General features: G+C 38.0%; 1 protein-coding gene across 6 annotated transcripts in view; it reads left to right on the forward strand.

Annotated features, from left to right (window-relative positions):
* Positions 1-2,547: 2,547 nt before the first annotated feature.
* The window catches only part of LOC101414844 (putative zinc finger protein 705B), a 192,845-nt gene continuing 181,508 nt past the window's right edge, over positions 2,548-13,884 (forward strand). For 5 of the 6 annotated variants that reach the window (XR_011647782.1, XR_009184134.2, XR_009184132.2 and 2 more), the window contains exon 1: positions 2,562-2,676. The gene's annotated coding sequence lies outside the window, so the exon portion shown is untranslated. Of the gene's footprint in view, positions 2,677-13,884 lie in introns of all 6 variants that reach the window. The other variant, XM_071212741.1, reaches the window with a different exon arrangement.

A 13,884-nucleotide genomic window follows, 5' to 3' on the forward strand; every position in this document is an offset into this window, starting at 1 on the left:
GACTTTTTTGTACACTGATAAGTCAGGAGAAAAATTCTTTGTAAACTTTTGCTAAAACAGAATAGTGATTTAAGAAACTTTGAAAAAGAACAAAATTTAACTTTGCATTAGTATACTATTTGATATTAAAGCTCTTAAAACTTAGACCCATCGAATTTTATTCAACTTTAAACATAAGAATTCCTTTTCCACACACCTTCTGCACTTTCTGTATTTATTGAGGTTTTGTCCTAAATTTTACTATTTCTTAATAACTAGTCATTTCATCTTAGGACAAAATTATTTGCTGTTTCCTTAATAATAAAAACATGTTTTACATCCTTTACATATATGTTATCAAAATGATTTTGGAAACTGTCTTTAAGCAAACTTCTTACAACAAACAATTACTATTAACACTAAACAATCTTGTCAAAATAATAATTCAATTTGGCTATGTACAAATATAACCTCTTCTTAATTTCAAATACCATGTAGCGTGCAATACTAGAAACAGATTTTTAGAGGCAAGTTGGCAAGGGAGAGGCTGGCTACTAATAACTTTTCCTGTTATGAAGTTACATTTTGTTGTTATTATCAGTTCAGTTTCTGTGTCATAATGACTTTTTAGAATTAGCTATTTAAAAACATCAATTTAAAAAAATGCTTCTACAAACTTCTTATAATTATTCATAACCACATAAACTATAATTATTTATCTTATGAAAAATTTTACCTTCATAGTACACATTCTCTTCTTGAATGCCACAAAAATACTTTTTATAACTTGCCATATGTATGTAAGTTTTGTCTGCATATCTCATTTTGTTTTTATGAAAACTAGCCATTTTATTTCAGGACAAAACTCACTTTTTTGAACAAACTTATCAAAATTCAGTTATCATTCCCATAAGCCTTTTACCTTTTAAAATATTCATTTAAGTTTTACATCCTTCATTTTATCCTGTGAAGAAAAATTGACTATTTATTTCGCCTTAGTTAAGAACTATGTTTTATGAAGACTTGTAGTAATTTCATTAATTAGGACTTACAATTTTTATCATTGTAGAGATCTTATTAGCATTTATACTTATGTATTAATATAAGCACTTATTTTTTGGCTATTTGAATAGAGCTCCCCTAGGAACTATTATCCATTAATTTAATATTACCACCCAGAGAGCACCTAAATATACACTGACATTGAACAAACAAACACAAAAACAATTACACCAACAGAAATATAAAGTTTATAATGACTCATAATTGTAGGTCTAGAGTTCCTAGAATTCAAAATCTAATGTTCCCTCATTGGGGATGTATGGACAAAAGTCTATACTCTTTGAAGCAAAGTAATACTTTGTTGTTTTTCCACTTCACAATTAGCTGCTTTCAATAGTTGTTGTGTTGTAGAATTTGAGAGAGGTTCAATTATTTGTGTATAGAGAGGCCAGGACTCAGGAATGATTTTGAGAAGGAAAAACGGTTTATTGACGGCCGGCCAGACTCGGGAGCTTTCTGTTTGAATCCCGAGCCCTGAACAAGATTTTCAAATGTCTTTTATACAGAGAGGAAAGGCCAAATGGTTCCTTTGTTTCAGTTCTCAATAGGCTCAATTAGCATATGTATCTTCCACATCTTAGGTAAGCTTTTAGCCTGGACTCCAGACATTCTAGATAAGCATTTAGCATATTTTGTTTGCATTTCCCCTAAATACTTAAAGTTTATAGACCTTGCATTGTTAACTGTTTCCTGCTCACCAAGGGCAGGACTGCAGCCTTTTATCTGTTGTAAAGTGCAGAGAGAAAGATCTCCTGTTGCCTGGATAGTGTATTTCTCAAGTTATACTAGTGTCTGCAGTCAGCTTTCCTCTCTCAGGGCAGTTGATGTCCTGTTTCTGCAGGAAGTTTGGTCCAGACTAATCATACTAGGCAGACATGGTTCTATGCATGAACCCAGTGAGCAGCTTACCTCAAGGGCGACTGTGATTACTAGCAGCGATGAACGCCTGGAATGTAGTTACACTGGGGGCCAACCTGAAAAATTCCCTGCAGCTAGGGAGAAAATCAGCTGCCCCAAGTTTGGGCCCAAATTGCCACGGAAATGAAAAAAAAAACATACACCAGAAGTCATATGCAGGGAGGGCCTCATCTGGCTTATTTCTCTTGATTATATATCATGTATTTTTGGATTTGGCCAAGGCCTGTGGGTAAACTTAAATTTCTCAAGTATGTTTTGTCCTGGAACAAGAAACCTTGTCCCTAGACTCACATCTTATCTACCAGCAAAAATGCAAGAAAAAGCCATTTCCAAACTTCCAAGCAAAAAGAGATAGCTTGTGCAGAGATAGGGAGGACAGAGCTATTTTTGCTCTGAAGCAAGAACAGACGAGCTTTAATAAATCACTTAAGCATGCCCGTGCCGAGGTGGTGGAACTAATCCCCATAAATCCTACTGCTAAGCCCCCTCTCTCTCATTAAATGCTTTGCTTAAACTGATTTCAGCTCCTGGCCTGATTTCTAAGCACCTGCGTCCCTCGCTTCCCCCTGAGCCTAAGGAAGAGTTGACGTCATCAACAGAGCGACAGAAGTTAACGCTTTAAAAAAACGGCAGCGACATCATCCAGCGCTCTGGAGGCTGTTAGAAGCTGGACAAAGACTCCATCAACTTTGAATTGAAGAAAGAGAAAAATACCAGGTGAGAAAATTTTATCCGTAACCTGCCGGTCCTCTTCCCTTCCCTCTCAATGTGTCTCATGTAATGCGTGGGAGTTCTCTAGAGGGGGCCAGCAGCAGGAGTCCCCCTTCACTGAAGAAAAAGATTTTAGAAGAACTCACAGCAGTGAGTAAGAACCCCATGCATAGCCAGGCACGGAGACCCAAGTCCATCCACAGAGACCAAGGGTGGAAAACAAGCCTTTGAGGAGTACTGGAAACAAAAGGGCCCCTCGGTGGAGGAGGGGAGGTGAACATAGGCAGAATGGCGGTAGCTAATGCCGTCTAGTTACCGTTGGTGGGATTCTAATTGCAGAATTGACTTTTCTGGAGGGACTCACCTTACGGGAATAACTCCATCTGAAACCCAGAGGCAGGGTTTTCCTAGCAGGGAGGAAACCTAAAGCAGAAAAGCCTCATGAGGAAAATAGTGGGGATGCTTAAACGGAACTGCTTTGTGAGGGGAGGGTCTCAGAAACAAAATGTGCAAGGAAAATGGGGTACAGAGTGAGGAAGAGAATTTAAACAAATTACAGGAACTGGGGACAGAATTCTGCACAAAAATAAACAAAACTGATCAACTTTCCTGCTGAAGATAGGAAAGAAGCCGCCAAGTTAGGGCAAGTTGTGATTATGTTTCGGGTTCTGGAGAAATGACAACCTCAAAGAGATAGTGATGTGGGCTATGGGTGGAAGGCTCTTTGTCTCTTCAGAGATAACTAAGTTGTTTGACTTGTGGGTGTGAAACGGTAAGAGGCTGCAGTCCTGCTCTTAGGGACCAGCAGGCTCCAGTCCCAGGAAATGTTTAACAAAGCAAGGGCTATAAACTTTAAGTATTTAGGGGAAATGCAAAAACCAAGGCTTATCTAAAATGTCTGGAGTCCTTGCTAAAAGCTTACCTAAGATGTGAAAGGGGAAATGCAAAAACCAAGGCTTATCTAAAATGTCTGGAGTCCTTGCTAAAAGCTTACCTAAGATGTGAAAGAGATATATGCTAATTGAAGCCTATTGAGAACTGAAACAAAGGGACCATTTGGCCTTTCCTCTCTGTATAAAAGACGTTTGAAAATCTTGTTCCGGGCTCGGGATTCAAACAGAAAGCTCCCGAGTCCGGCCGGCCGTCAATAAACCATTTTTCCTTCTCAAAATCATTCCTGAGTCCTGGCCTCTCTATACTCGAATAATTGAACTTCTCTTAAATTCCACAACATTAATGGCGACCGCGGCAGGACAAAAATGAAGGCCAGAGACGGTAGCATTTTGCTGCCCCTTCCAAATCCCCGAGGAAGCCGGGAGGACTCGGGTGAACCCCAAATCTGGGCGCCCCTGGATTAAATTTAATCCAGAAAAGATGTGGGCTCCACCAGAATCTTCCCGACAAAATCAAGGGGCAATGGAAGGTCTGAAGAGAAAGATTCTGGGAACGAAAAAGAGCTCCGAACAGGGAAGAAGGTAAGACTCCCCGGGTGAGCAGAGTCTGGAAGGCCCTAGCTTTAATTGCTAGGAAGGGGAGGCTGATCACCTCCCGAGAGAACCCTAGTAGCCCCAGAAGGCTGGGGGGAAGCCGTTCTCTCTAGGCTTGGGAAAAGGAGGAAAACCGGGGAAAAGCCCTGGTGTTTTGGGTTTGTCTAACTGCATGTTAGAATCTGGTACTGGTCTTATATCCACTAAAGGAGTGGAGTCTCGATTTTAATAGGAAGGGTATTTATAGGTTCGAGTCCTAATATCCTGGAAATTGGTCTAGATTAAGGAAAACAAAACTTGGTTACAGGAAAATGGATCGGCTTTTCTGGTGGAGCTTGGTCTGGGTGTAAAGTTTAAACAGTGGAAAAGTCTAGCTGAAATCTTTTGTTATGGTGCTAATTTGTGAATGAATTTGCTTTATACCAAATGTTAAGTGTTCTGAGGTTTGTGATGGCTGTGGGGGCAGCCGTGGTGAAAATAAATATATAAACTTGTGAGTCAGATTAGTGACCTTTGTGCTTCTGTCTGTGTCAGCTCAATGTTAGTGTTGGAGTTGTGTCCTTACATGAAGTAGAATTACAGCTGAGCTGGAGCCCTCCCTTGCCATTGGCAAGGGGGTGAAATGATTCTGGGGCAAAAGCTGAGGAGTCTAGATGTTTGTGCATGTTCCAGTGTCTTGTCTCTGGTCTGGCCCTTTGCGGGGGCTTGGAGGCCATCTGTGTCCGCGCCAAGCACCCAAGTCTGTTGGGAATGTCCCAGTCAGGGCGGCTGGGTTCCTGGGAGAGTTGCCAAATTTGAGTAGGTTCTGTCTGCCCATTTTGGCTGAAAGCTGGAAAGGGGGGAGCGGCTTGCCCCTTTCCAGTGAGTCCACCCTTCTATTCATAAGCCGCATTCCTGTTTGTTGTGCACCCGACTGCCTGGAAGGGGGGGAAGTGAAGGAGGTGAAAAGCAGAATCAGAATAAATGCAGTAAATTTCCCTCCTTAGGGTGTCAAAGCCAAAATACGTTTGCATTCTGCTCAGGTTCTTAGAAGGTATTGTAGTAACCTTAAGTAAGAGAATGTGTTCTGTGAAGGTAAACTTTGTATTAAGGGTATAAATAATTATAAAAGTTTTACAAAGCATTGTTTAAGGTATTTAAGTGGCTAATTGCAGAAAGTCATTATTTAACAAAACTGAATTGATAATAATAATAATAAAAGGCAATTTTATAACAAACTTATTCGGCAGCCAATCTCCCCTGCCAACTTGCTTCCAAAAAAACTGTTTCTGGTATTACATGCTACTAAGTATTTAAAGTGAAGAAAAGTTCATTATTTTAACAAACTTGGTTAGTATTAATGGCAATTATATGTTGTAAGAAGTTTGCCTGGTAACTTAGTATGTGGGATATATGGAGTGGGTTTTTATTGTTAAGGAAACAGAAGATGATTTTGTCCTAAGATAAAATGATTGATTATTGGAAAGAGTAGAGTGTGGGACAGAACCTGAATGAATACTGAAAGTGTAGAAGGTTTGTGGAAGAGAAATTTTTATGATTAAATTGAGTAAGATCAATATACAAAGAAAATATTTTATCAATAGCTTCTTGTGCTTTAACCTCATCATATCCTCAATGTTTGAAGAAGAGTCTTACCTCTTTTAAAAGAACATTTTATGTTCTAGAAATCAAATCCTGAAAAGTAGCCTTTTATTTCAAACTAACTGCAAGAGATTTATTCTTTCACTTTAAAGGAAAAATTAAAGTAATGGTTAAGTTCATTTAATATGTTATAAGTTGAATGAAAGGTATTTAAAGGTGTTATAAAATTAATAGGTTTTAAAAAAATTAATAAAAACTGTAACTAAGAGTTAAAATCATTTATAAATGCATTTATATTGTAAAACAGTGGAAAGACAATAACTGAGATTATAGCTGGATGAATTTAGCCTGAAACTATTATTTAAGTGTAAATTCTGCACTAACCTTTCCTTTGTTTATGGTTACTTCAAGCCTAACCTCGCCCTTTGCCTTTGCCTATGGTTATTTCATAATTGAGAAGAGCTGGGACATCACTGTCTCCTCTCCTGGTATTAGTAACCCTTTCTCTCATGAATTCAAGTGTAAACTAAATAAATTGCTGCCTGATAGAATAAGGTTAAATGGCCACTGGAGTTTTATTATCTCCAAAATCAAAAGGGGGGTGGAGGGGGAGAAGTCTCCTGCCTTGACGGTCAGTGTTCCTAAGAGTGGCAATTCATGAGAGAAAGCAGTCTGTCTCCCTGAGGCTTCAAATAGCCTCAGTAAATATATATAAAATTAATCTTGTTACTTATCCAAAATTCTGCTAATTTCAAAGTAAAATATAAAGTTCTAAAACAAAATGGTGCTAAGGCATTGAGAACATTTTGGTTATTACAATCCATTAAGTAAGAAAGAAAATTCTTGTGGTAAACTGCATGGTCATAGTGCAAATTAAGAAGAGTTTCAAAAGTCTTTGAAAAGTTTAAAGTAACTAAAGTCATGTTGTTGTGCCAAACTATTCATGTCTGCCTATTTGCTCAAATTGTTGAGGTTAAATATGCAGTTATATTTATAAATATTCTTAAAGCCCAAATTGAACTAAGCAGGATGAAAAAGTCATAGAAATCTGATTATGGAAACAATTGGGAAAGGGCCTCCTCTTTGCAAGAGCTTTTAAGGCAAGACTAGGTGTGGCAGATTAAACCTATCTACTAGGCTAGGGAATTAAGAATCAGTTTGCCTGGTAATTTCCCAGTTTAAACCTTTGTCAGCCATAAATTGAAAAAAAAAAACAAAACAAAGATTAGGTTAATTTTCACAGAAGAAAAATGTTGATGTAACCCGGCGGCCTGCTGCCTCAGTCTCCCACTCCCGGGTTGGACAGCAGTGGAGGAGACCAGTTTAGGCCAGTCCTATGGGCAGTGGAAGGATGCCCAAGAAGGAGCTAACTAAGTCGGTGCCATTTCAGCACTAAATTCTATTCCTTATTTGAAAAAGGGGGGAGCAGGTAAAAACTAAAATGGTTGGAATGTGATAGAGGAAGCAGTTAAATCAAACTTTTGCGTGGGAAAGTTAAATCTCAGATAAGCTGTAACTTCTGAAGTATCCAATCTATGGAAAAACAGGAAGAGCTTGCATGCTAGGCTTAGGGGTATAAATTGTGTCATTTTTCTTTGTTCGGGGCACCAGCCATATCTGGCTCTGCGCCCCTTCTTGCAAGATTGAGAATAAAGTATTTTCTTCTCCACAATCTGGTGAGCCTTATTTTCTTCCAGAAGATTTCTTTCCAACAAAATAAGGTAATTAGTGGCTCTATTAACAAATTTCAGTAAGTAAAGGAAAGTCCATAAAAACTATAGAGAGATCTTTCCTGGGTTATGATTTTAAAAAATTAAGTAATTGTGTAATGTGTTTTGAAACCTGGAAGTCAGTATGCATGTGTTTTAAAACCTGGTAGTCAGTTATGCTTTTAAATTAATAATTTTCATAACTTAAAGAAAAGAAGTTTTTTAGCTTCCTGTAAGGGAAAAAGAGAACATTCCTTGCATAAACTATTATGGTTTCAATTTTATTTAACTTGAGTGTAATCTCCCATAGTTAATTTATAAACTAAATTAACATATGTACAAAATCTTTACAGTAATGAAAATTGTAAGTGAAAATTGTAAGTTCACATTGGTGAAATTAGGCTAAAGGGAAAAGATTGTAGATATGCTCTCTTAAATAGAGAGTAAATTTCTTTCATTGGTAATTGTAATTTAGTAAGTTTATTTAAACATGAGGTGGCTACTCAATGTGGTTATAGTCAATTATAAAGAGTTTGTAAAACATCTTCCAAACTGAAAATGTTTAAATAGTTCTAGTTGTAGAAGTTATTGTTAACTAAAGAAACTTAGATTGGTATTGGTAGCAGAAATAACTTCATGATAATAAACCTGTCTGAAGGCCACTGCAAAATACACATTTAAGTAAATGGTAATAAAAAGTTGTCTTGATTCTATTGGAAAAATTGTTTTCATTCTAACAATGAAAAATAATATTTTTCCTCTATTACTAAAGTAAAGCACCTACTGTTATCTTCATAGTAAAATTGTGTAAGTAAATAGTCATTTGATATATGTATTGCGTTAAGTTGTTTAAAATATATATAAAACAAGGAATAAACTTTAACATTGTCAAACTCTTGTGCATTCGAACCAGGCCTTGTATACATTACAGGTGGCCTCTCCATGTGAGTTATTGGCTAGGCTGGTCACTGACCCCTCAATTAAAAATATGTGCTGTATCAGTCTCTGGTTCTGCTCCTGAAGTCGATGGAAACTATATTGCAGTTTCAAGCTCCTGCAGCCAATAATGACTCGGTACAGCCAAGTGTACAATGGATATCGCCTCCAGACTGGCACTGTTCCATGGTGCCAGAGAGCACTATGCACCAGGCTAGTAGAATACTGGAAAATCTCTGGAATACTGGAAGGATGCTGCAACTTGCTCACTGCGTTGAAGAACATGCTAAGTGGAGCCATGATACCAGGAGACTGTAAGTAAAACTTAAACACAATTGGCATTATGGCCTGCTCTCATGGAGAGATAACATGTAAAGTATTACAAACCTGAAACTCAAAACTAATAATGGCAACTCTGAATCCTTATGCATTAAGTAATACATTAGTTACTTTTATCCTGTACTAAATATATGCCTAATAATTGTAATGTTATCTTTTCTATTTTGGATCAAGTGCAGAAGTATATTAGACATGTTAAATTCATTTTCTAAACAGTTAATAACATGTCTATAGAATAAGGTGGCAGTCTCAGCCAGTCTCAAGTTAGCAAAAGTGAGGCTTGCTTGCTGATGGTGAGTCACCTATTGAACCAGTCAAAATTGCTAGAAATTGTACAATGAAAACCAAGGTGTAAAAATCTTTATTCTGTAGTTCTGATCACTCCCACAGGTGAAAACTAAGAGTATTTCCAAATTAGTGTTCTAATCCTGAGTGAAGCCAGTTGCCCAAGGAGTGCCAGTTCACCAGGAGCATCTGACAGAGCGAATGAGTGTCAATCATTGAACAGCTTGGAATGTGTCTTCAGACAAAGCTAAGTGTCTGTTGCAATTTCTCTCTAAAGATGGATAACTTAAAAAAGAATATATGCTGTTCCCACCAGCTTTTAAGGAGTGCCATCTTTATAGGCACCTAACCTTGTCTACCTCTGTAATCCAATGTGTCCTCTTTTAAAAACAGGTATTCCAAAATTTTAATCAAGTTTGTTTCTTTCAGAGTGAACATCTTATTAACCATATGAAAACTTCATCCAACTTCGTACAGAATGCCAGATCCATCTTCCTCCAGTTAGAATAAATTAAAGAGTTTTACACCTTATTAGGCAATGACTACAGCCCATGGCCAGCAGGAAGCAGTTACAGAAAAAAGATCGTCTCCCTTCAGCACCCCTTTTAAATTAAAGGTGTAAACTCTTTAAGAGTAAAATAAAAGTAATGGATGGATCTGGAACCTGACTGGAAATCCACGTGAGTGCCAGTGGCAGCAGAATAACTGCAGGAGGCCCCTGCCCAAGATTCTGCTGTCCAGGATGAAAAGTTCTAAACTTCTAAAAACAGTCCTGGATGCTGTACTAAAGACTGATAAATAATCAGTCAAGACAACAAACAGTCATCCACCTCATAGCTACAACAATAATTATGCCAAAGCTTAGCAAGTAAACTTTGACAAAGGGGGGGAATGATGTGGGCTATGGGTGGAAGGCTCTTTGTCTCTTCAGAGATAACTAAGTTGTTTGACTTGTGGGTGTGAAACGGTAAGAGGCTGCAGTCCTGCTCTTAGGGACCAGCAGGCTCCAGTCCCAGGAAATGTTTAACAAAGCAAGGGCTATAAACTTTAAGTATTTAGGGGAAATGCAAAAACCAAGGCTTATCTAAAATGTCTGGAGTCCTTGCTAAAAGCTTACCTAAGATGTGAAAGAGATATATGCTAATTGAAGCCTATTGAGAACTGAAACAAAGGGACCATTTGGCCTTTCCTCTCTGTATAAAAGACATTTGAAAATCTTGTTCCGGGCTCGGGATTCAAACAGAAAGCTCCCGAGTCCGGCCGGCCGTCAATAAACCATTTTTCCTTCTCAAAATCATTCCTGAGTCCTGGCCTCTCTATACTCGAATAATTGAACTTCTCTTAAATTACACAACAATAGGACCTTAGTTAAGCTTCAGTTTGCTGGTAGAGGGCTTAGTATAAGGGAAAACAGCTGTGGAATAAATTAATTTCTTTAACAATTTCCTTCAGTTTGATCTGGCTTTCAGCTGTTGATCAAAATTTAAGGTATTGTATCCATTTTCAGTTACTGCCTGAGGTCTTGAAGTAGTACTTACAGGTTGTTTTCATATTAGGCACATAGTCACGATGATGTCAATTTTTCCTTAATCATCATTTTTTATGTCACTCTAGATACAAAGAAATCATTTGCTATTTTACAAGTAACTGATGTCATGAATTCAAAACTCTTGAGAGCAATGAGTGCACCAGGGAGACTAAAATGAGTATTGTAAATAAAAAATGCCCGAATGCCCACCTCATGGTATGCTACTAAGCCTAGGGCCCATGATTTGAACCAGGAAGGCCTTATCTCTTTAAGCTATACGGCATGTTTTAATTTTTTCAAGCTTTTGTGTTATGTGTGAGACAACTTCCCCAATAGAGTTAACTTAAGTAGAGCAAGTGGTGTTGGCAACGGCAAAATGCTTCCTTGTTCAGCCAAGTAAACAAATTTGGCAATGCTATTTTCTAAAATAAATTAAGCAAAAAAATCTAATGACTTGCTGTGCTGCTGTATAGTAGTAGATTTATTATTTTCTCCTATTGTGATCGATAAATATCTAATCCCGTTTTCATTTGTGTTAAGCATATGGCAAAGTATCAAAAATCTGCCTAAAGAGGCAAAATCAGAATTATTAACTCCCTGTGTTCATCCTGTTTTGCTTGAGAATGTAGATTGGGGCTAGTAGTCCAGTGAAAAGTTTGATTGATTATACACTCCTAAGGGGCTGTGAGGAGACCAAGTGCACATTGCCCAGGAATTTACTAGCTATTAAGGCAATTTACTGCCCAGGGAATTGCCCTATAAAATTTCCACAATAGAAATTTTGCCTGGCAAAACATCAGTACATCCAAAGTGATCTTGTTTAAAGATCCATTACTAGGAATACTGTCATTTGTCGGTTGGATCCAAGGTTCTGTGGTATTCAGAGTATAAATGAGGAGAGGACCAAAATTTACTTGTGTTGTGAATCTTTTGCAATTGAGTACCTTAACCCTGAAAGTGGACATGCATTAAGTTAACTTATAGTTCTTGGAGGCATATGGATTATTTTAGTAAGGTTTCCATGCACTTCTGTGATATGTTTAATCATCTAGACAAGTTGTGACTATAGAGTGATTGATCCTGAGCAAAAGCAGTCTTTTTCTTCCCAATTCACTTTATTTTTCATATTTATTTTTAAATGCATTTTTTGTAGCTATATAGATTTAAAAAGTTACAAAAATATATGAGGTTCCCATATACCGCACACCCCACCCCGCCACTCCTCCTACATCAACAACCTCTCGCATCATTGTGACACATTCATTGCACTGGGTGAATACATTTTGGAACTCTGCTGCATCATGTGGATAATAGCTTACGTTGTAGTTTACACTCTCCCCCAGTACATGCAGTGGATTATGGCAGGATGTATAATGTCCAGCATCTGTCCCTACAACATCAATCAATAACACTCCATACCAGTGTTCTTTCCCTGCCATAGTTGAATCCCTCTGTGGTCCAAACTCCTTGAAAATGAAGCATAATATATTGCCAAATTCAATTAGTAGGAAAATGAAATAGTAATGGTAGATTTAAAGATTAGAAATAGAATACATACTAGTTTAGAAAAACTAAAAGTAAAAAATAATTGGGGTATCAAAAATGAAAAATATGAAACTTTGTTTTTGAGATTTTGCCTTTCATAACTGTCATAGGTATTGCACTGTATGTATAGGGGTAAGGCAATTTCATTCTTCCTCAGGGTCTATATCCTTTTAAAAATTTTTAATATTGTCTTCAAAAAGCTTTTAGATCACAGAAAAGTCACATATACTATATAAGGCACTCGTATATATCCAGCATGAAACACTTCCCCTTCCACAGCAATGATCATTTAACATGTTCATGTTATAGTTGCTATTGCTGATGTGCAGATATTGAAACATAGCTTTCAAACATGGTTCCATTTTGGTTTACATTATGATTTATATTTTAGACTTTACAAATTTCTAAATTTTTAGTTTATAATTTACATTTTAGCTTAGAGTTTTATACAGTTGTGGTATTGTTGTAGCATTTGAGAGAAGTTTAATTATTTGAGTATAGAGAGGCCAGGACTCAGGAATGATTTTGAGAAGGAAAAATGGTTTATTGACGGCCAGCCGGACTCGGGAGCTTTCTGTTTGAATCCCGAGCCCTGAACAAGATTTTCAAATGTCTTTTATCCAGAGAGGAAAGGCCAAGTGGTCTCTTTGTTTCAGTTCTCAATAGGCTTTAATTATCATATATAGCTTCCACGTCCTAGGTAAGCTTTTAGCATGGACTCCAGATATTCTAGATAAGCTTTTAGCATATTTTGTTTTTGCATTTCCCCTAAATACTTAAAGTTTATAGTCCTTGCATTGTTAAACTGTTTCCTGGGACTGGAGCCCTTGCAATTGTGCCTAAGGGCAGGACTGCAGCCTCTTAAGGTTCCACACCCACAAGTCAAACAGCTTAGGTTATCTCTGAAGAGATAAAGAGCCTTCCACCATAGCCCACATCAGTATAAGTTGACATGTCCTATATCCATCATTACATGATCTTGTGGAGCATTTCCATTGCCCCCCAGTTACTGGGCTTCCATCTATTCTGTACCTTTCTCCCTCTCCCCTCAGGGCCCACAGTGACAATCAATCTTCACTGCTTGAGGGACCAGATTTACAGTTACTGGCAACAATGCTGAGTGCTTGACATACTAGACTGCCCAAACCAATTGGGAGCCACCAATTCTTTCAAGGGACACAATTCCCTGTTTGAGAACATCAGGTTTCTCCAGGATGTGGGTATACCTTCACAATCATATAGTCTCCACCCAAGGATTTAACACATTATGACAAATGAGCATTCACACACTCCCTAGAAGCTTGCCCCTGTGTCAGATGCCCCCTTTAAGCACCTTAAACTCATAATCCTTCCTTATTATATTGTCTAAAGAGTCTTCTCAGCCTTATTCAACCATGTACCTGACAGTCTCGCATATTCAACTGTTCCCCAAGCCCTCCCCCGAATTCCCTGGGCCTTCTGACTCATCCAGCCCTAGCCCCCCTCAAACCTACAAAGCCCCACCCAATAATATTCCTATGCCCCCATCTTATCCCTTCCCTGTACAACTACTTACCTCCACTTTATCATAGATTTCACTCATGTAGACATCAGCTCACAACCTTGCTTTCATCCCCAATTTCCTGTAAGCCTATCATCCAGTCTCTAGCTCTCTGACACAGCTTGGTTTGCTCTTTCAAAGGAGAGGTCATGCAGTATTTGTCCTTCAATGCCTGGGTCGCTTCACTCACCATAAGGTCCTCAGGATTCATCCATGTTATCCTATGTGTTTGTACTGTATTCCTTCTTATAGTTGAGTGGTATT

This window comes from Dasypus novemcinctus, chromosome 30 (genome assembly GCF_030445035.2).
Source record: "Dasypus novemcinctus isolate mDasNov1 chromosome 30, mDasNov1.1.hap2, whole genome shotgun sequence".
Taxonomy (NCBI): Eukaryota; Metazoa; Chordata; class Mammalia; order Cingulata; family Dasypodidae; genus Dasypus; species Dasypus novemcinctus.